Source organism: Pelophylax lessonae (assembly GCF_965119305.1).
Source record: "Pelophylax lessonae genome assembly, chromosome: 1".
In the NCBI taxonomy this organism is placed as follows: domain Eukaryota; kingdom Metazoa; phylum Chordata; class Amphibia; order Anura; family Ranidae; genus Pelophylax; species Pelophylax lessonae.
The window spans coordinates 103,823,907-103,847,892 of NC_138768.1; the positions used below are offsets into that span (position 1 = coordinate 103,823,907).

The 23,986-nt window shown below is 42.1% G+C and overlaps 1 protein-coding gene across 1 annotated transcript in view; it reads left to right on the plus strand.

Annotated features, from left to right (window-relative positions):
- Nucleotides 1–584: 584 nt before the first annotated feature.
- Nucleotides 585–23,986, plus strand: part of IL31RA (interleukin 31 receptor A) — a gene marked incomplete at its 3' end in the record, with an annotated part of 127,450 nt that continues 104,048 nt past the window's right edge. Inside the window, exon 1 of the mRNA XM_082243878.1 lies at nt 585–707. The remainder of the gene's footprint in view (nt 708–23,986) is intronic.

Genomic DNA, 23,986 nt, shown 5'->3' on the forward strand with positions numbered 1-23,986 from the left:
ACAAGAAGGTCATGCTATTGGTCTCCATCCCTGTATATGAAAAAACTGATGTCAAATTAGACTGCATCCACCAAAAATGCACAAAAATCGCACAGTGGGACTTTAAATGAGGCACCAGCCTGTAGGCAAGGCGCCTCCATCCCTGGTTACATAAACAATGTAGGCTAAGTGGGACACCAGCAGGTAATGCCAAGCGTCTCCATCCCTGTATCAGAAAAAACGAAATTTGAAAGTGTAGTGGCCCTGCAGCTTACACATGCATTTGCAAATGCGTGTCAACTAAACCCCTGTTCTTTATATCATGAGACAGGTCTACTTGGTTGGTGGCAGACTGGAGGGTGAGTACATCAGACTGGGGGCTGGCTGGCTTCCATGCACCTCTTTTAATCCTTTCAACTATCGTTCTTATACAGGGATGGAGACTGGGCATTACCTGCTGGTGTCTCACTTAAAGTCCCACATAGCCTACATTGTTCATTTGCTTGTAAATCTTCCAAGAAAGGTACAGGATGCAGTTATAGCAATCTGCTACTGCTTCCTGTACATATTTTGAAATCTGTTGCATTTGTGTAATTTCCTCATTTCTCAGTCAGTGTGTACCAACATGTTACCAGTAAGGATTTCCTTTTCTTAAACTTATTTGGAGAGCTAGTCTTGAAAAAAATCCTGTTGATTCTGCGCATGAAATGGCAAGGTGAAATTGTCAGGTAAGTGCTACTACATTTAAAATCCATAATATAATGTAAAAGTTGTTCATCACAATTCTTAATAAGGTCCATGTCTTACAATACGGTTACTATGTGAAATACTTTGTAATAACTTTGTTGTGAGTGCAATGGGTAGTGTCCTAGTACAAATAAACTGAGTTTAGTTTGTGGTATAGATAGGGCTTTTTTTCAGCAGGATCGTGGGGGAATGAAGTTCCGGCACCTCCACCATTGAATGTATGTAATGACAAGAGGTGCTGAAGTGTGCTAGTCGGTCGTTTGATGTTAGTTGCTGGGGGATCTATTGTTGCTGGTGGGAGAATCTATTTTTGGTGGTGTGGGATCCACTGTTGAGGGAGAGGTCTGTTGTCGCTGGCTGCTGGAGGGTCTATTAATGCTGGCTGCTCGTTGATCTATTATTAGCGGACAAATCCTCCTGGGGGTGTATTGTTGCTGGGGGACTAATCCACTCGGGGTTTTATTTTTGCTGGGGGGGGTGGAGGATATTTTGTTCTGGGGGGGTCTGTTGTTGCGGGTAGGGGTCTATTGTTGCTGGGATAGATTTATTGTTGCTGGCAGACAAATTCTATGGGGGGGGGGGGGTATGGTCACAGAATCATACTTGATTCTGTAATCCCCTAAAAGGGGCAACACTGGCTGGTGGGTATAGGGTGGAACCAAGGGGCAGTGCCCGGATGGTGGCTAGGGGCGGTACAAGGGGTGACTCAGAAGAAAGGAGTACCTGCACCTATTTCCTTATAAAAAAAAAAAAAAAGCTTTGTAAATAGATAGTGATACTAATAATATTATTACTGGCTGGACTGGTGTCTTTATTCAACTACATTCATTACAAGTGTGCTGCATATTCACTGTTTAGACCAGCCTTGAGGTTGCTTCAGGGGTGCCTTGGTTAACCACTTAAGCTCCGTAAGATTATACCCCCTTCCTGACCAGGGCCTATTTTGCGATTTGGCACTGCGTGACTTTAACGGACGATTGCGCGGTCGTGCGACGCTGTACCCAAATGAAATTGACGTCCTTTTTTTTCCCACAAACAGAGCTTTCTTTTGGTGGTATTTGATCACCTGTGCGATTTTTTGATCATGCGCTATAAACAAAAAAAGAGCGACAATTTTGCAAAAATAACAATATTTTTCACATTTTTTATATGAAATTCCCCCAAAAAAAAGTAAAAATAATTTTTTTTAACATTTTAGGCCAATTTGTTTTCTGCTACATATGTTTGGTAAAAATAATCGCAAAAAGCGTATTTTGATTGGTTTGCGCAAAAGTTATTGCGTTTACTAACTAAGGGAAAGATTTTTGTCATTTTTATTGTTTTTTTTTTAACGAGTAATGGCGGCGATCTGCGTTTTTTTTTTTTTTGTGGGACTGCGACTTTGCGGCGGACAGATCGGACCCTTGACTGACATTTTTGACACTTTTGGGGGTACCAGTGACATTACTACAGTAATCAGTGCTATACATAAGCACTGTTACTGTAAAAATGACATGGGGAGGGAAGGGGTTAACTTTATTGGAGAGGGAGGGGTTAAGTGTGTCCCTAGGGGCGTGCTTATAACTGTGATTCGATGTGGCTGTGTGTGTAACAGCAGAGATCAACGGTCCTATATAGCAGGACCTTATGATCTGTGCTGTTACACAGGGAAGAAAGACAGGCGGCTTTGTTTACATTAGCCGCCTGCCTTTCTCCCGCTGTATCCAACGATCGCGAGTGACCGACGGACATCGGGTCCGCCGGTCACACGCGCGGGCTGCTTAGGGAACGAGCGAGGGCGGGAGCGCGCCTCCGGCGGCGCACGCTCGCCCCCTATTGGCTCACAGGCTAGTGACGTACCGGTACGTCACTTTGCCTGTGAGGGGCTGACCGCTGCCGTATATAGTCGGGCGGCGGTCGGCAAGTGATTAAACGCATAAATATTCCCCAAAAATTGTATACAAGCCGGTGTGTGGATGAAGGGTGTTTTTTTTAGTTACATTTAAACCAAGTGTAAAGGAAAAGTGCTCACATTATAAAAATCATTGATTGAACCATAATAACAAAAATAAAACCGCCCTGCATTCTAGCAACTAGTTAACTGGGACAGGTCCCGCCCTCCGTCCATCCCTTTGCTGCACTTCCGATGTCAGCTGTTGTGCCTCCTACTGTGATGTGCCTTCGATGTTAGCTGCTGTGCCCTGTGTAATGTAGGACTGGGAAGGGGTCACTGTTATTGTTATGAAGGACGGAGGAAGCTGATGTAAAGGAGGAAAGGATCAGAAACTGTGATATGAAGGAGGAGAGGGTGATATAAAACAGGTAAGGCAGGAATGTGAAGGGGATGGGGTTCTACAAAGGGGATAAGGACAGAAATGTGAAGGGCTGCTGGGGACTACGGTGTGAAGGTGGGGGGGGTTCTAAAAAAAAAAAAAAGGGGGTAGGCATGGGAATGTCGGGGGGGGGGGGTGATATAAAGGGAGTGAGGATGGAAGTGTTAAGGGGGGGGGCTGGGGACTGCAGTGTGAAGAGGGTGCTATAAAATGGGTGAGGATAGTTATGTGAAGGGGGTGCTATAAAGAGGGGGGTTTAGTTATGTGAAGGGGGTGAGGACAGATATGTGAAGGAGGGGTGCTATAAAGGGGGTGAGTACAGGAATGTCACGGGGATGCTTTTAAGTGCACACTCACTAAAGCCCTGTCTCTTCATGACTATCTTACAGGACAACTACATGTCTCAGTTGCTGGATTCTCCTACTAGAAGGAATGCAGTGCTAGATCTGTTAATTACTAATGACACAGATCTAATCTCCTATGTAGGAGTCCAGGACAACTTGGGTTATAGCAATCACAGGATGATCGCATTTAATGGAAATCACAAGATAGCAAAGCAAGAGGGGAATATAAAAACCCTAATCTTCAGAAGGGCAAACTTTTCTAAACTGTGCTCAATAGAGAAAATAAACTGGGACCAAACCCTAGGAACACTGACCACGGAGGAAAAATGGGAATGCTTTAGGAACATATTAAACAAAAGCATCTCAGTCATTCCTATGGGAAATAGAAAAAAATGGCCTTTAAGAGCTATAAATCAGAGGGGACTTTATCGTCTTTCCACCAATACAAGGAATCGAATAAGAAATGTAAATATGAAATCAAAAAGGTTAAAATCGACTTTGAGAGACATATAGCAGAGGAAAGTAAAAGGAACCCTAGAGAGGAGACATGATAGCAATTGACAAATACCTCAATGGCAATCTAAGCATAGAAAAAAAAAAACTATTCAGTCACAAGGAGTGTAAGAGGACACGAGGCCATACAATGTGATTAGAGGAGAAGCGATTTAACCTCAGGCTACGCAAGGGTTTATTTTACAGTAAGAGCAATAAGATTGTGGAACTCTCTTCCGCAAATGGTAGTAACCGAGGGAAGTATGGCTACTTTTATATTCAGGGGTATGGGAAATCAATACGTCCACACACACCTACACAGGTTGAACTGGATGGACTATTGTCTTTATTCAACCTCAACTACTATGTAACTAATAATAAACTTACTACACTATGAAGTACTTCTTTGTCTCCTGTGGAGTATTCCTACATCCTAGCCTTGTCCTGAGGGAGCTATAAGTGGAGTGGTGGTATCTGATGAACAATCCGGTTTTCCAATAACGCTTTTCCTGACCACCTGTAAAAAGGGGTCATAAACTTCTGTTGAGTTGCCATATATTTATTGAGCACTTGTGGAGAAGGAATTAGCAGACAAGATCATCTATAAGCATTTCACTTTTGGTGTTGGGAATGTCACATTGGACTTTCTTTATACATTTGTTTTTTGTATTTCAGCACTTTGTGACCACACTCTAGGTGGTCTCTATTTTTTTTTTTTTTTGTATTATGGTTCAATCACTTATTTTTATATTGAGCGCCTTTCCGTTATACTTGGTTTATATGTCGCTAGAGGAGTTTCTTTCACTCATTTAAAGGGGCAGCTACATATGTCACAATACTTTTTAAGGGCTCCATCATTTGCACTTGTATTATGCCTTTTTAGTTAGACTAAGTCACACTAGCTGCTGGTATCCTAACGATCAATGGCATCATTAGTTGATAAGGAGGATGTCAGTCGCCTGCATAGCATCCTTTTTTGAGCCTCCCCTGCCCCTCTCCACCAGCGTTTTGGTCACATTAGCTGAGTGAAGGAGAAAAACTGAGGGAGAAGAGAAACATTGGAATACTAGTCAGAACCAGTTTACAAAAGCGTATTTGCTTTTGAAGAATAAATTACCTCTTGTTGGGTATCCTACTTGGACTTGTGGATGTTGCGTCATTATGTAAAACTATTAGAATAGCTTTTACATTTTAGAATGGGGTGCCTCAAGACTGTCAATCGTTTTTAAAGGTTGCCTTGAATGAAAAATGGTTGAGAAACACTGGTTTAGATCAAGTAAAGCAGTCTATACATGAATTAACTTTTTTAGTTCAACTGGTGACTCCATTGTGGGGAATCCTCCCTCTGAGCTTTTGTACTCTTGTAGGGAGTCTTCCTTGCCGTTAGAATGCACTGATCAGCTCTGCTGGCTATAGACCGCAGTGCTGATTGAGTGGCAAAAATCCAACACATCCAAATTGATAGATCAGTTTTTGCACAACCACAGTGCCCATACATAGATTAAAATTCAGCTGGTCCCTGATGAACAAGTTGAATTTCGATCCATGTATGGCTAACTAAAGAGTACCCATGCCAGAAAGGTAGGGGCTCTGAGTCCATTTATTACTGTATTTTTGTTCTGATTCACAGCAAAGGTTAAAGTGTATGTAAACCCTAATAATAAAATTCTCTTGATAATTTTGGCCTGTTTAAATATACTGTACCGTTGTAAACATTTCGCTATATCTGTTCGAAAAGTGCAAAAGAAAAATGTCAACAAAAGACTTGGCAAGACTGACCCCTATAAGTCCAGAAAAAGATACTAGGGTGACTTCAGTAAAGCATTAACGCCACTCTTCTGGCGGTGTGGCCCTTTTTTTTTTTTTTTAACGGTCCTGTGCCAGATTCTATATTCGCTGGCACCAGTTTTGGTAGCTTACAGAAATGTTCAACAGATACAGATAGTTCTTATTAGCACAATGTTTTTAAAGTGGCTCTAAGTCTGCACCAAATTAAAAAATAACTTTCAGTTCCTAGATAATAATACTGGAGATAATTAAAACAGTATTGAACCTAAACTAAAAATTTTAATATATTGCAGGTTAGTGATCCTTAGATGTGATGGCTGCATCCATTTTCTTTTTTAGGCTTTTTTTCTCTTTTACCGTTTCACCTGGTGATCCAACCAGTAATGCGCTTCTATCTTAGGCCAGCAATACAAGGATGCAAGGTTTTGAACATTAATGGGTCCCCCGCACACAAATCACACACCCCCCCCCCCCCCCCCCCCCCCACCCGTCGTAGTAGCTGACATTAACTTGGCAGGAGGGATTCCCCTGTCAGCACTGTATGTGCTTTTGGGGGAATCATCAAATTTCTTTCCTGCGACCCATGGCTGTAGGAAAGAAATTTGCATCATCTATGGCCAGCCTTAGGGTGTCTGCATTCTGGATGAGGTAGTAAAGCAGGCACCTTTGGACAGCAGCCTTGTCAGTCTGGAGAGGGGGCAGTGTTAGACTAGCAGATTTTGGACTTGACTGACCAATTGAAGTTAATCAGCAGGTAATACATTTTAAGCAGTCTCAGCAAACTGTTTTTCCTTTTGGGATAAAGGTTTTTACATGAATGAATAAAAGCTGACCATTGTAAGCAACAATGTAAGTGCTAAATGGTTTGGCTGAACCCTTTAACTCTTGTTTTGTCTAGATTGGATGGTCTGTTTAAGCAGGTTGAAAAATAACAGGCTTACTGACTGGATGAAAAATTTGGGGGAGCATACCCATGTATTTCTAAAGCTGCTGCAGCTATGAACCAAAAGACATGTATATTTAAAAAAGAATAGCGCGCAAATGCAAAAGAAATAACTACCAAATCTGAAGACAATCCATAAATAAAAATGGGGATTTGGTCCCACCATATGGCCATATCGTGCTCAAGCCCACTACTGCGTCAAAGTACCCCATTATCAGTGGGTCCTACACTATCCATGAAAAAGAGACAAATCCAGCCTTTCTAACCCTTGGAGATAATACTCCTTGCTGGGAAGATGTGCAAATGCACTACAGGGGACTCCTCCTATATCCACTTGATGGTGGACACTGATTTGGTAGTTATTTCTTTTGCATTTGCGCGCTATTCTTTTTTAAATATACATGTCTTTTAGTTCATAGCTGCAGCAGCTTTAGAAATACATGGGTATGCTCCCCCAAATTTTTTGCCTGTTTATTATGTATTCGGTCTGACCAGACTATCGAGGTTGAGCAACCCTCCCCACCCCCCCACACACACCTGTACTCAATCAGTGTCCACCATCAAGTGGATATAGGAGGAGTCCCCTGTAGTGCATTTGCACATCTTCCCAGCAAGGAGTATTATCTCCAAGGGTTAGAAAGGCTGGATTCTTCTCTTTTTCATGGATAGTGTAGGACCCACTGATAATGGGGTACTTTGACGCAGTAGTGGGCTTGAGCACGATATGGCCATATGGTGGGACCAAATCCCCATTTTTATTTATGGATTGTCTTCAGATTTGGTAGTTATTTCTTTTGCATTTGCGCGCTATTCTTTTTTAAATATACATGTCTTTTGGTTCATAGCTGCAGCAGCTTTAGAAATACATGGGTATGCTCCCCCAAATTTTTTGCCTGTTTATTATGTATTCGGTCTGACCACACTATCGAGGTTGAGCAACCCTCCCCACCCCCCCACACACACCTGTACTCAGTGTCCACCATCAAGTGGATATAGGAGGAGTCCCCTGTAGTGCATTTGCACATCTTCCCAGCAAGGAGTATTATCTCCAAGGGTTAGAAAGGCTGGATTCGTCTCTTTTTCATGGATAATGTAGGACCCACTGATAATGGGGTACTTTGACGCAGTAGTGGGCTTGAGCACGATATGGCCATATGGTGGGACCAAATCCCCATTTTTATTTATGGATTGTCTTCAGATTTGGTAGTTATTTCTTTTGCATTTGCGCGCTATTCTTTTTTAAATATACATGTCTTTTGGTTCATAGCTGCAGCAGCTTTAGAAATACATGGGTATGCTCCCCCAAATTTTTTGCCTGTTTATTATGTATTCGGTCTGACCAGACTATCGAGGTTGAGCAACCCTCCCCACCCCCCCACACACACCTGTACTCAATCAGTGTCCACCATCAAGTGGATATAGGAGGAGTCCCCTGTAGTGCATTTGCACATCTTCCCAGCAAGGAGTATTATCTCCAAGGGTTAGAAAGGCTGGATTTGTCTCTTTTTCATGGATAGTGTAGGACCCACTGATAATGGGGTACTTTGACGCAGTAGTGGGCTTGAGCACGATATGGCCATATGGTGGGACCAAATCCCCATTTTTATTTATGGATTGTCTTCAGATTTGGTAGTTATTTCTTTTGCATTTGCGCGCTATTCTTTTTTAAATTTACTGACTGGATGATCAGGTTAAAATAAAGGGGGAAAAAATGAAACTAATGCAGCCACCACATCTAAGAGTTAGTGCTACATTTGTGATTGAAAGTTTGTGCACCCCAGGTAAAAATTTGTATTAATGTGCATAAAGAATCCAAGGAAAGATGGAAAAAATCTCCAAAAGGCATCAAATTACAGATTAGACATTCTTATAATATGTCAGCAAAAGTTCGATTTTATTTCCATCATTTACACTTTCAAAATAACAGAAAACAAAAAAATGGTGTCTGCAAAAGTTTGGGCACCCTGCAGAGTTAATATCTTGTACTGCCCCCTTTGGCAAGTATCACAGCTTGTAAACGCTTTTTGTAGCCAGCCAAGAGTCTGGCTGTCTGCACTGGCTGCAATACAACCCCAAAGCATGATTGATCCACCCCCATGCTTAACAGTTGGACAGAGGTTCTTTTCATTAAATTCTGTGCCCCTTCTTCTCCAAACGTACCTTTGCTCATTACGAGCAAAAAGTTCAATTTTAACCTCATCGGTCCACAGAACTTAACCAAAGTTAACCAAAATGCATCAGGCTTGTCTATATGTTAATTTGCAAAGTTCAAACGCTGAATTTTGTGGTGACTCTTCAATGAAGACCATATTTGTACAAGTATCTCTTTATAGTGGAGTAGTGTACCACAACTCCAGTGTCTGCCAGATCTTTCTGGAGGGATCGTGCAGTCAAACGTGGGTTTTGAACTGTTTTTCTCACAATCCAGCAAACTGTTCTGTCTGATATTTTTCTTGGTCTTCCAGATCTTGCTTTAACTTCCACTGTTCCTGATGACTGCCATTTCTTAATTACATTCCAAACAGAGGATATTGACATCTGAAAACGCTTTGCTATCTTCTTATAGCCTTCTCCAGCTTTGTGAACGTTACTATTTTCAGTTTCAGTTTTCTAGACAACTGCTTAGAAGATCCCATGGTGCTGATTGTTGGGGCAAGGTCAGATGAGTCTGGGCATTTAAAACCTTTGAGATTGACATCACCTGGTCTTCCCAGACAATGATTGAGAACAATCCATGACACTGGCAGGTCTCAGCCTTGCAAAGGGGGCAGTGCATGCTATAACTTCTGCAGAGTGCCCAAACTTTTGCAGATGCCAATTTTTGGTTTTCTGTAATTTTGAAAGTGTCAATGATGGAAATAAAATCTAACTTTTGTTGACATATTATAAGAATGTCTAATCTGTAATTTGATGCCTTTTGGAGATTTTTCCATCTTTCCTTGGCTTCTTTATGCCCATTCAAATTTTTACCTGGGGTGCCCAAACTTTCGATCCCCACTGTATGCAGTGTGGTGTGGCAGCATGTTTGCCACCTTACGCCCTCCCCGTCTGTCACTGCATGTTAATGATGCTGTTGGCTTCAGAGCTGACAGGCAACTACCAGACAGTGATGCTAACAGTGGGCGGAGCCTGATGTGATATCACAAGCAGAAATTATGCCATTTCTGGCAGATCAGCAGATATTATCTTAACTGTTATGTACAAGGTACAGGACTTGTATTCCTAGACCATGGGTTATATGAAGCTACCTTCAGGTGATTGGACACTGACAAAAAATAATTTGCTACAGCTGCCCCCAAAGCACACTTATAATCCCACCCTAGTTTTTTTTAAAGTGACCTTAGATGATGTTTCTCTCTGGAGAATTATTTTTTGTATTCTAGTATTCATTTTTTTTCTCTGAAACTACTATCAAGATCTAACTGCCCTAGGCTATCGAACAGTTTTCATCAGCTATCCTCGGTGTGTATTTTGGGAACTGTACCCACACTCCACGGTCTACCGGTTTGTCATGTTTGCTTTTGGGCACTGGATCTTGCATTAGATGTTCAACTTGGCATGTAGCGCAACATGGTAGTTAGCCCCAAAGTGCTATACAGGTCCAGGGCCAAGGTCCATTTCTATGTTTCTGCACCATGATGGATGAAGCCTGAACCTCTAATAAGTCCAGCATTATGGATAAGACAGTAGTTCCCTGGGTATTTACACTACTGGCTTTACTAACACAAGATGACCTGACAACCATATGAATTAATCTATTACAGAAGTTAGGGGAAAAATGTGTCCAGCCTGCCAATGTTTGTGACATTCATCCATCTTGTTCTTGGGGCATTTTCCCTTTAGTTTTTTCTTCAGCAAGTGAAATGCATGCTCAATTGGATTCAGGTCAGGTGATTGACTTCGCCATTGCATAACATTCCACTTCTTTCCCTTAAAAAACTCTTTGGTTTATTTTGCAGTATGCTTTGGGTCATTTTGCAGTATGCTTTGGGTCATTGTCCATCTGCACTGTGAAGCGCCGTCCAATGAGTTCTGAAGCATTTGGCTGAATATGAGCAGATAATATTGCCCGAAACACTTCAGCATTCATCCTGCTGCTTTTGTCAGCAGTCACATTATCAATAAATACAAGAGAACAAGTTCCATTGGCAGTCATACATGCCCACGCCATGACACTACCACCACCATGCTTCACTGATGAGGTGGTATGCTTTGTATCAGTGGTGTAGTGGTTAGCACTTTCACCTAGCAGCAAGAGGGTCGCTGGTTCGAATCCCAACCACGACACTACCTGCCTTGAGTTTGCATGTTCTCCCTGTGCCTGCGTGGGTTTCCTCCGGGTACTCCGGTTTCCTCCCACACTCCAAAGACATGCTGGTAGGTTAATTGGATCCTGTATAAAAAATTGGCCCTACTATGTATGTATGAATGTGAGTTAGGGACCTTAGATTATACGCTCCTTGAGGGCAGGGACTGATGTGAATGTGTAATGTATATGTAAAGCGCTGCGTAAATTGACAGCGCTATATAAGTACCTGAAATAAAATAATAATAAAATCATGAGCAGTTCCTTTCCTTCTCCATACTCTTCTCTTCCCATCACTCTGGTACAAGTCGATCTTGGCCTCATCTGTCCATAGGATGTTGTTACAGAACAGTGAAGGCTTTTTTAGATGTTGTTTTCAAGATCTAATCTGGCCTTTCCTTTTTTGAGGCTCACCAATGGTTTACATCTTGTGGTGAACCCTCTGTATTCACTCTGGTGAAGTATTCTCTTGATTGTTGATTTTGACACACAAACACCTACCTTTGACTTTGACATACATACATTCCACAGAGAGTGTTCATGATCTGGCCAACTGTTGTGAAGGATGTTTTCTTCACCAGGGAAAGAATTCTGTCATCCACCACAGTTGTTTTTCGTGGTCTTCCGGGTCTTTTGGTGTTGCTGAGCTCACCGGTGCGTTCTTTCTTTTTAAGGATGTTCCAAACAGTTGATTTGGCCACACCTAATGTTTTTGCTGTCTCTCTGATGCAGAGGCGTAACTAGAACCTTCAGGGCCCAGATGCAAGAAACCATGAAGGGCCCCCTGGACCCCTGGCTGGTGCCCTTCCCTTCAAGTCTGGGGCTCTTCCCACTGATCCTGGGGCCCTTTACTCTCATTGCGTGGCCCTTTATTACAGGACCATTTCACAAGTTCTGCAGTGGGTCCCCTTCCTGCCATCTTGGGGCCTCCCCATGGTGGTGGAATTCCAGGGCCCGGTTGCAAGTGTGACCTTTGCGATCCTGGAAGTTCACCCACTGGTGTCAGTAGCTTTTATTTTTTGGTATTTTATATGTATTATTTTTTATCATTTTATATTATTTTTTTACAATGTCACTGACTATGACTCTGTCCATTCAGAAAAGGAAGGAGCTGGTAAACTACATATTTACTGACCCCTTCCTGGTTCTCTATTGTGACACATCCCCTGCAGCAGCCGGCAGGAGAGGGAAGGGAGCACAGTAGGGGGGGGGGGGACCAGGGGAGCATGCAGGGGCCCAGAGACAGCAGAACACAAGTGAACTGGATAGGAGGAGTGGCAGGGGCAGCATACAGAGGAACCAATCTCCTCCATTTTCCTCCTGCAGGTACAGGAGGTAAAGGGAGGACAGTGATTTCTCTACATGCTGCGCCCATCCCCCCTCCTATCCAGGTGTACAGGGGAGCCGCACAGGCCCCCTGGAGCATGGGGCCCGGTTGCAATTGCAACCCCTGTAGTTACACCCCTGCTCTGATGGGTTTGTTTTGTTTTTTCAGCCTAATGATGGCTTGCTTCACTGATAGTGACAGCTCTTTGGATCTCGTATTGAGAGTTGACAGCAACAAATGCAAATAGCACACTTGAAATTAACTCTGGACCTTTTATCTGCTCCTTGTAAATTGGATGATGAGGGGATAGCACACACCTGGCCATGGAACAGCTGAGCAGCCAATTGTCCCATTACTTTTGGTCCCTTAAAAAGTGGGAGGCACATATACAAACTGTTGTCTTTCCTACACCTTTCACCTGATTTGGATGTAAATACCCACAACTTAAAGTCTGCAGTTAAAGCACATCTTCTTTGTTTCATTTCAAATCCATTTTGGTGGTGTATAGAGCCAAAAAGATTAGAATTGTGTCAATGTCCCAATATTTATGGACCTGATTGTGTGTGTGTGTGTGTGTATATATATATATATATATATATATACAGTGCCTTGCAAAAGTATTCGGCCCCCTTGAACTTTGCGACCTTTTGCCACATTTCAGGCTTCAAACATAAAGATATAAAACTGTAATTTTTTGTGAAGAATCAACAAGTGGGACACAATCATGAAGTGGAACGAAATTTATTGGATATTTCAAACTTGTTTAACAAATAAACTGAAAAATTGGGCGTGCAAAATTATTCAGCCCCCTTAAGTTAATACTTTGAAGCGCCACCTTTTGCTGCGATTACAGCTGTAAGTCGCTTGGGGTATGTCTCTATCAGTTTTGCACATCGAGAGACTGAAATTTTTGCCCATTCCTCCTTGCAAAACAGCTCGAGCTCAGTGAGGTTGGATGGAGAGCGTTTGTGAACAGCAGTTTTCAGTTCATTCCACAGATTCTCGACTGGATTCAGGTCTGGACTTTGACTTGGCCATTCTAACACCTGGATATGTTTATTTGTGAACCATTCCATTGTATATTTTGCTTTGTTTTGGATCATTGTATTGTTTGAAGACAAATCTCCGTCCCAGTCTCAGGTCTTTTGCAGACTCCATCAGGTTTTCTTCCAGAATGGTCCTGTATTTGGCTCCATCCATCTTCCCATCAATTTTAACCATCTTCCCTGTCCCTGCTGAAGATAAGCAGGCCCAAACCATGATGCTGCCACCACCATGTTTGACAGTGGGGATGGTGTGTTCAGGGTGATGAGCTGTGTTGCTTTTACGCCAAACATAACGTTTTGCATTGTTGCCAAAAAGTTTGATTTTGGTTTCATCTGACCAGAGCACCTTCTTCCACATGTTTGGTGTGTCTCCCAGGTGGCTTGTGGCAAACTTTAAACGACACTTTTTATGAATATCTCTAAGAAATGGCTTTCTTCTTGCCACTGTTCCATAAAGGTCAGATTTGTGCAGTATACAACTGGTTGTTGTCCTATGGACAGAATCTCCCACCTCAGCTGTAGATCTTCTACAGTTCATCCAGAGTGATCATGGGCCTCTTGGCTGCATCTCTGATCAGTCTTCTCCTTGTATGAGCTGAAAGTTTAGAGGGACGGCCAGGTCTTCGTAGATTTGCAGTGGTCTGATACTCCTTCCATTTCAATATTATCGCTTGCACAGTGCTCCTTGGGATGTTTAAAGCTTGGGAAATCTTTTTGTATCCAAATCCGGCTTTAAACTTCTCCACAACAGTATCTCAGACCTGCCTGGTGTGTTCCTTGTTCTTCATGATGCTCTCTGCGCTTTAAACGGACCTCTGAGATTGTGTCCCACTTGTTGTTGATTCTTCACAAAAAATTAGTTTTTTTATATCTTTGTTTGAAGCCTGAAATGTGGCAAAAGGTTGCAAAGTTCAAGGGGGCCGAATACTTTTACAAGGTGTGTGTGTGTGTGTGTATGTATATATATATATATATATATATAATATTTATCACAAAGCAACTTTTTAATTGACCACCAATAAAACTTCAAATTCAAACGAAGCCAAAAAAAAAAATATATATATATAAATCTCACACTATATTGTCAAAAGGATTAGTACGCCTGCCTTTACACGCACATGAACTTTAATGGCATCCCAGTCTTAGTCCGTAGGGTTCAATATTGAGTTGGCCTATCCTTTGCAGCTATAACAGCTTCAACTCTTCAGGGAAGACTGCCCACAAGGCTATGGGAATGTTTGACCATTCTTCCAGAAGCGCATTTGTGAGGTCAGGTGCTGATGTTGGACGAGAAGGTCTGGCTCGCAGTCTCTACTTAAATTCATCCAGTTGAGGTCAGGACTCTGTGCAGGCCAGTCAAGTTCCTCCTGGATACATGGGGGTTTAATTGTGCCTTCAAAAATCCTGTATACACACTAATGCAAGATAAGAGAAGAAAGAAAGAGGAGTTTTTTGTATTTATATAAAAAAGTATCAATTTATTTATACATCAACAAAATAGCACATGAGTAAAAATAGATATGGATATTCATAGTACATAATGCAATACAGTGCTCCACAGGTTGGAGATGTATATACAAGTTCAGTGCTAGATCAACGCGTTTCGCTGTTGGCGCTTCATCGGGGTCCAGCAAAAGGTAAATCACGATAAGTATATGTTTAGAAATATCATATCTAAAATAAATAAATGGCAATCCATAAGTTACAAAATAGAACAAAAAAAAATCAAGCAAAAGAGAAAAATCCTATACATGAAAATGATATTCTTCAAAATCTACATTTGAAACAATTGCTAATCCATTATTGAATTTTATTTAAACCAAATAGGAAAGTTATAAGTATAATAATCATAAAAAGTATAATGGTGAGCACGAAAGTGGGGGGAAAAAAAACACTGTTAAGGTGAGAGAATCAAATATACAGTGGATCAAAGGGGGGCAGAAACTTCAACCTGAGGTTAAAATAAATGGGAGAGGGAGCTGAGAGGGAATAGGAAATCACATGATAGGTAGAGGCTGCAATCCAACGGAAGATAAATAATCAATATTAATCATAAAAAAAGAACATGAACCTAAAAGGCGATCATGAATTAAATAGATTGAAGAGTAAAATCAAATATCCGATAGTCCTGTATGATTAGTGGAAATGGAATAAACCAAAACAAAAAGCCAATATTTTAGTAATATAAAACAAAGGTGTATATAGGTATAGTTAAGCCCAAGAGGTGCAGTACTGATCCGAGGGGCAGGTGAAAAACATTTGAAAGTGAAATAAAGTGGAGAGGTGTTTAGTGAGGAAAAGTAATAAACAACCCCCAGTGATTTAGGGGGTGAAGGGGGAAAAATCAGTGTGATGGGACAAAAAGTGAGAGCGATTAAATAAGAACAATAAAATAAGTAGTGTGTGGGGAGAAAAAAAAAATATATATGACAAATTCAAAACCTTTTGGACAATTTCATGCTCCCAACGTTGTGGGAACAGTTTGGGGATCACCCCTTCCTTTTTCTGGTACAATATTTTTATTGGAATATTTAAAAAAGGATACAGATTCCCATGCAGGGGATGTCAACAGTAGGCTCAAGACAAAACACTTGTGTATATCTACACATAAGGGATGTTTTTTTCCTTTTTTCTTTTTTTTTAAAGAATAAATTGTTACTAAACAGGGACCCTCCGGCCAAGGATGGGGGCCAACACAGGTTGCCCGAACCCTAAGGCACAGGGACTGGAATGGGGAACAATCCACATGAATGTATGGAAACAAAGTTTAAACTGATAATTTAATGAGATAAATAAGGGGGGGAGGGGGCCAAGGAGCAGAGGGGGAAGAGAGAGAGATGAAAAGGGCGAAGGAAGGAGAGAAGACAAAGAGAGAGGAGGAGAAAGTTCCCCCATTCTGGGTGAAGGGTGGGGTCAATTCAACAGACCCAGGCTGGCCAGGTGCAGAGTAGTGAGAGCGCAAGACCACAACGGGGCCCACACCTTGAGAAATTTGGTGTGAGATTAATGGAAGACACTACTCCTCTTCTCATTGATCATGAGAGTTGCTATCATGCTCTTCGCCTCCACACATGAGACAGCCATTTTTTTCTTCCAGGCCCTGGCTATTGCGCGTTTAGCGGCAATAGATAGATAGGTGGCCAGTTGGTAGGAGAAGAGGCCCAGGGTCGGGTAGTGAAGCAGTGCTAGATTTACGTCTTTGCGAAGAGACATATGGAAGAGGGTAAACAGTCCAAAGACCCTTGACCCAAATCCTACCAGACAGGGGCAATACCACCAGATGTGAAGTTCTTCTCATTGGCCGCATCCTCAGAAACATCGGTCATTGCAGGATAGGAAGGGTTCGATTTGATGAAACTGGCTGGGACCCAATACCAGTGGAGGAGCACCTTATAGGCAGCCTCCAGAGTGATTGTATCAAAGGAGCACTTTGCAATGCTGGACCAAGCTCTACTCCACTCCGCCAAATCAATGGTGGATAGATTCTGTTCCTATTTAGATACATAGTGAGGTTGAGGTACTACTAGAACTGAGGGAGTATATCAAGAAAATGGTGCCAGAAGCTCCTGAGGAATTAAACAGATATGTTTAAAGGCTGTTTTCTGGTATGGGATGGTATTATGGCATCTGAGTGAAGTTATCCAATGTCGCAGTTGAAGGTAGGAATAAAGCTTGACTAAAGGAGCATCACGGGTCACTTGGATCAACATCCACTAGGGAACGTGATCCGAGAAAATGCTGTATCTGCGAGAAACCATAAGTGGGCCACCACGAGAAGGTGTGCAGTTGTTCTAAGCCAGGAGGAAACATGGGGTTGTTCAAAAGAGGAAGGAGTGGAAGGAACGGGGACAGGAGCCTACTGAAATACCGGACTGAGTCCCAGAGCTTTAGGCTACAGTGCCTTGCGAAAGTATTCGGCCCCCTTGAACTTTTTGACCTTTTGCCACATTTCAGGCTTCATACATAAAGATATAAAACTAATTTTTTTTGTGAAGAATCAACAAGTGGGACACAATCATGAAGTGGAACGAAATTTATTGGATATTTCAAATTTAGTTAAATAAAAAGCTGAAAAATTGGGCGTGCAAAATTATTCAGCCCCTTTACTTTCAGTGCAGCAAACTCTCTCCAGAAGTTTAGTGAGGATCTCTGAATGATCCAATGTTGACCTAAATGACTAATGATGATAAATAGAATCCACCTGTGTGTAATCAAGTCTCCGTATAAATGCACCTGCACTGTGATAGTCTCAGAGGTCCGTTTAAATCGCAGAGAACATCATGAAGAACAAGGAACACACCAGGCAGGTCCAAGATACTGTTGTGGAGAAGTTTAAAGCCGGATTTGGATACAAAAAGATTTCCCAAGCTTAAAACATCCCTAGGAGCACTGTGCAAGCGATAATATTGAAATGGAAGGAGTATCAGACCACTGCAAATCGACGAAGACCTGGCCGTCCCTCTAAACTTTCAGCTCATACAAGGAGAAGACTGATCAGAGATGCAGCCAAGAGGCCCATAATCACTCTGGATGAAGTGCAGAGATCTACAGCTGAGGTGGGAAACTCTGTCCATAGGACAACAATCAGTCGTATACTGCACAAATCTGGCCTTTATGGAAGAGTGGCAAGAAGAAAGCCATTTCTTAAAGATATCCATAAAAAGTGTAGTTTAAAGTTTGCCACAAGCCACCTGGGAGACACACCAATAATGTGGAAGAAGGTGCTCTGGTCAGATTAAACCAAAATCGAACTTTTTGGCAACAATGCAAAACGTTATGTTTGGCGTAAAAGCAACACAGCTCATCACCCTGAACACACCATCCCCACTGTCAAACATGGTGGTGGCAGCATCATGATTTGGGCCTACTTTTCTTCAGCAAGGACAGGGAAGATGGTTAAAATTGATGGGAAGATGGATGGAGCCAAATACAGGACCATTCTGGAAGAAAACCTGATGGAGTCTGCAAAAGACCTGAGACTGGGACGGAGATTTGTCTTCAAACAAGACAATGATCCAAAACATAAAGCAAAATCTACAATGGAATAGTTCACAAATAAACATATCCAGGTGTTAGAATGGCCAAGTCAAAGTCCAGACTTGAATCCAATCGAGAATCTGTGGAAAGAACTGAAAACTGCTGTTCACAAACGCTCTCCATCCAACCTCACTGAGCTCAAGCTGTTTTGCAAGGAGGAATGGGCAAAAATTTCAGTCTCTCGATGTGTAAAACTGATAGAGACATACCCCAAGCGACTTACAGCTGTAATCGCAGCAAAAGGTGGTGCTACAAAGTATTAACTTAAGGGGGCTGAATAATTTTGCACGTGATATATGGTGAACAAAGGAAAATAGTAGCGCTCAACAGAAATAAATAAATATAAATCATAGACAATGAATCGTGCAATAAAGTCTCTAGTGTTCAAAGCAATTGGATTATTTTCGACCAATATGGAAGACACAGACTTGATAGGGTGGTTTCCTTAGCAAAGCCTTCACCTTCACACGATCACCCAGTGGAATAAATGTATGAACCGCTTACCAGACTCACTGGACCCCTTAATTACAAGGGGTCAAACACGCTGTGTATTCCAATAGGAACTCTAGTACATCTCGCTCCCATAGGTATAAATCATCACAGCCAGAATCGATGCCATAATCAGAGTGCCAAGCCATAAACAGGGATAAAAGAATACTTTCATGGTACAGTATCTCTTAATAATCAAGCATTTATTTAAGACGAATTGCACTTACTAGACATAAGTAGATAAAAAGCCTTCAATAAAATCATTTGCTGGGGATGGGAGTTCCTATTGGAATAGACAGCGTGTTTGACCCCCTGTAATTAAGGGGTCCAGTGAGTCTGGTAAGCGGTTCATACATTTATTCCACTGGGTGATCGTGTGAAGGTGAAGGCTTTGCTAAGGAAACCACCCTATCAAGTCTGTGTCTTCCATATTGGTTGAAAATAATCCAATTGCTTTGAACACTAGAGACTTTATTGCACGATTCATTGTCTATGGTTTATATTTATTTCTGTCGAGCGCTACTATTTTCCTTGGTTCACCATATATCACGTCTTCACGTTTGTGTAGCAGCTGACAGTGTGGGAGAAATTCCACTTTATCACTTCACATATATATATAATTTTTATTTACACCATTTGCACAGTTTTGGTAATTTCTTACCCCCTTTTTCACTCGAATAATTTTGCACGCCCAATTTTTCAGTTTTTTTATTTGTTAAAAAAGTTTAAAATATCCAATAAATTTCGTTCCACTTCATGATTGTGTCCCACTTGTTGATTCTTCACAAAAAATTACAGTTTTATATCTTTGTTTGAAGCCTGAAATGTGGCAAAAGGTCGAAAAGTTCAAGGGGGCCGAATACTTTCGCAAGGCACTGTATGAGCCATTAGGAGGATAATAGAGGGGGAGGTGGAGTTTGGGGAAGCAGAGCAGAGACTGGTACCAGCACACAGGAACCTCCAGAAGAACCCAGAGAGTAATGTCGGATGTGGCCTGGAGTAGGGTGGGCTGGGAGATTTGTGCTGCTTGGTAATATCTCAAAACGTTTGGAACTCAAAGCCCGCCTCATAAACAGTTGGCATGTAGGGTTGAGAGCGAGATCCTGTGGCACTTTTGGGCCCAAATAAAGGAGAGGATTTTCTTTTGAAGGAGGCACAGGTAAAATGTGGGGGCAGGACCTGAAAAAAAAAAAAAATAAGATCTTCGGACAGTGAGCTTGATTGCGTGAATGTGGTCAATCCAGGATAGGGTTGGGAATCTCCAGGATGCCATTAGAGCCGTGATAGAATGCAGTAGAGGGTAGAAGTTGGTGGAAAAAAGGGATTATTTGGAGGGCGTCAGCTTGATACCTAGGTAGTCCAATGAGGAACCAGCTCAATGATATGGGAAGGTAGATCGGAGGTGTGAAAGTCCCACAATAAGGGGAGTCTAACGCCTTGTATAAGTTGAGCAAAGGGAGGAATTCAGGATTTTACGGTGATGTAGTGCTCCTTCCTGTTTCAACATGACTGTTTACCAGTGCACAAACAAGGTCCATAAAGACATGGATAAGCGAGTTTGGGGTGGAGGAACTTGACTGGCCTGCACAGAGTCCAGACCTCAACCCGATAGAACACCTTTGGGTAAATTGGAGCGGAGACTGCAAGCCAGGCCTTCTCATAGAAAGTTAAAGCTGTTATAGCTGCAAAGGATGAGCAAACTCAATATTGAACCGTACGGGCGAAGACTGGGGTGCCATTAAAGTTCATGTGCATGTAATGGCAGGCATCCCAATTCTTTGGGTAATATAGTGTGCGTGTATATATACAGTATCTCTCAAAAATGAGTACACCCCTCACATTATTGTAAATATTTTATTATATATTTTATGTGACAACACTGAAGAAATGACACTTTGCTACAATGTAATGTAATAAGTGTACAGCTTGTATAACAGTGTAAATTTTCTGTCCCCTGAAAATAACTCCACACACAGACATTAATGTCTAAATCGCTGGCAACAAAAGTGAGTACAGCCCTAAGTGAAAATTTCCAAATTGGGCCCAATTAGCCAATTCCTTTCCCTGGTGTCATGTGACTCATTAGTGTTACAAGGTCTCGGGTGTGAATGGGGAGCAGGTGTGTTGAATTTGGTGTTATCGCTCTCACTCTCTCATACTGGTCACTGGAAGTTCAACATGGCACTTCATGGCAAAGAACTCTCTGAGGATCTGAAAAAAATAATTGTTGCTCTACATAAAGATGGCATAGGCCAGGGAATCCCAAACTACGGCCCTGCAGCTTTTGCAGAGCTACACATCCCATGAGGCATTGTAAAACTTTGACATTCACATACATGGCTAGGCATGATGGGAATTGTAGTTCCTGAACAACTCGAGGCCCATAGTTTGGGAATCCCTGGCCTAGACTATAGGAAGATTGCCAAGACCCTGAAACTGAGTTGCAGCATGCTGGCCAAGACCATACAGCAGTTTAACAGGACAGGTTTCACTCAGAACAGGCCTCGCCATGGTCGACCAAAGAAGTTGAGTATGTGTGCTCAGCATCATATCCAGAGGTTGTCTTTGGGAAATAGACGTATGAGTGCTGCCAGCATTGCTGCAGAGGTTGAAGGGGTAGGGGGGAGGTCAGCCTGTCAGTACTCAAACCATAATCCGCACACTGCATCAAATTAGTCTGCATGGCTGTTGTCCCAGAAGAAAGCCTCTTCTAAAGATGATGCACAAGAAGGCCTGCAAACAGTTTGCTGAAGACAAGCAGACTAAGGACATACAGTGCATTGCGAAAGTATTCGGCCCCCTTGAACTTTTCGACCTTTTGCCACATTTCAGGCTTCAAACATAAAGATATAAAACTGTAATTTTTTTGTGAAGAATCAACAACAAGTGGGACACAATCATGAAGTGGAACGAAATATATTGGATATTTCAAACTTTTTATACAAATAAAAAATTGGGCGTGCAAAATTATTCAGCCCCCTTAAGTTAATACTTTGTAGCGCCACCTTTTGCTGCGATTACAGCTGTAAGTCGCTTGGGGTATGTCTCTATCAGTTTTGCACATCGAGAGACTGAAATTTTTGCCCATTCCTCCTTGCATAACAGCTCGAGCTCAGTGAGGTTGGATGGAGAGCGTTTGTGAACAGCAGTTTTCAGTTCTTTCCACAGATTCTCGATTGGATTCAGGTCTGGACTTTGACTTGGCAATTCTAACACCTGGATATGTTTATTTGTGAACCATTCCATTGTGGATTTTGCTTTATGTTTTGGATCATTGTCTTGTTTGAAGACAAATCTCCGTCCCAGTCTCAGGTCTTTTGCAGACTCCATCAGGTTTTCTTCCAGAATGGTCCTGTATTTGGCTCCATCCATCTTCCCATCAATTTTAACCATCTTCCCTGTCCCTGCTGAAGAAAAGCGGGCCCAAACCATGATGCTGCCACCACCATGTTTGACAGTGGGGATGGTGTGTTCAGAGTGATGAGCTGTGTTGCTTTTACGCCAAACATAACGTTTTGCATTGTTGCCAAAAAGTTTGGTTTTGGTTTCATCTTACCAGAGCACCTTCTTCCACATGTTTGGTGTGTCTCCCAGATGGCTTGTGGCAAACTTTAAATGACAGTTTTTATGGATATCTTTAAGAAATGGCTTTCTTCTTGCCACTCTTCCATAAAGGCCAGATTTGTGCAGTATACGACTGATTGTTGTCCTATGCACAGAGTCTCCCACCTCAGCTGTAGATCTCTGCAGTTCATCCAGAGTGATCATGGGCCTCTTGGCTGCATCTCTGATCAGTCTTCTCCTTGTATGAGCTGAAAGTTTAGAGGGACGGCCAGGTCTTCGTAGATTTGCAGTGGTCTGATACTCCTTCCATTTCAATATTATCGATTGCACAGTGCTCCTTGGGATGTTTAAAGCTTGGGAAATCTTTTTGTATCCAAATATGGCTTTAAACTTCTCCACAACAGTATCTCGGACCTGCCTGGTGTGTTCCTTGTTCTTCATGATGCTCTCTGAGCAGGTGCATTTATACGGAGACTTGATTACACACAGATGGATTCTATTTATCATCATTAGTCATTTAGGTCAACATTGGATCATTCAGAGATCCTCACTGAACTTCTGGAGAGAGTTTGCTGCACTGAAAATAAAGGGGCTGAATAATTTTGCACGCCCAATTTTTCAGTTTTCTATTTGTTAACAAAGTTTGAAATATCCAATAAATTCGTTCCACTTCATGATTGTGTCCCACTTGTTGTTGATTCTTCACAAAAGAAATTACAGTTTTATATCTTTATGTCTGAAGCCTGAAATGTGGCAAAAGGTTGCAAAGTTCAAGGGGGCCAAATACTTTTGCAAGGCACTGTAGATTACTGGAACCATGTCCTGTGGTCTGATGAGACCAAGATAAACGTATTTGGTTCAGATGGTGTCAAGCGTGTGTTGCAGCAACCAGTTGATGAGTACACAGACAATTGTGTCTTGCCTACAGTCAAGCATAGTGGTGGGAGTGTCATGGTCTGGGGCTGCATGAGTGCTGCCGGCACTGGTGAGCTACAGTTCATTGAGGGAACAATGAATGCCAACATGTACTGTGACCTACTGAAGCAGAGCATGATCCCCTACCTTTGTAGACTCTGCTGCAGGGCAGTATTCCAACATAACGACTGAGGGTAAAGGTGATCCTAAAACCTATTGAGCATCTGTGGGGCATACTCAAATGGAAGGTGGAGGAGCGCAAGGTCTCTAACATCCACTGGCTCTGTGATGTCATCATGGAGGAGTGGAAGAGGACTCCAGTGGGCAACCTGTGAAGCTCTGGTGAACTCCATGCTCAGTGCTGGAAAATAATGGTGGCCTCACAAAATATTGACACTTTGGGACTAATTTGGACATTTTCCCTTAGGGGTGTACTCACTTTTGTTGCCAGCGGCTTAGACATTAATGGCTGTGTGTTGAATCATTTTGAAGGGACAGCAAATTTACACATATACAAGCTGTACGCTCACGTTCACTACATTGTAGCAAAGTGTACTTTCTTCAGTGTTGTCGCATGAAAATATATAATAAAATACACACCTCACATTTTTGTGAGATACTGTATATATAAATATATGAAAATGTATGAACCAATAATGTCCCATCTACCAGTGTGAACAAAGTATTCTTGTGGTAA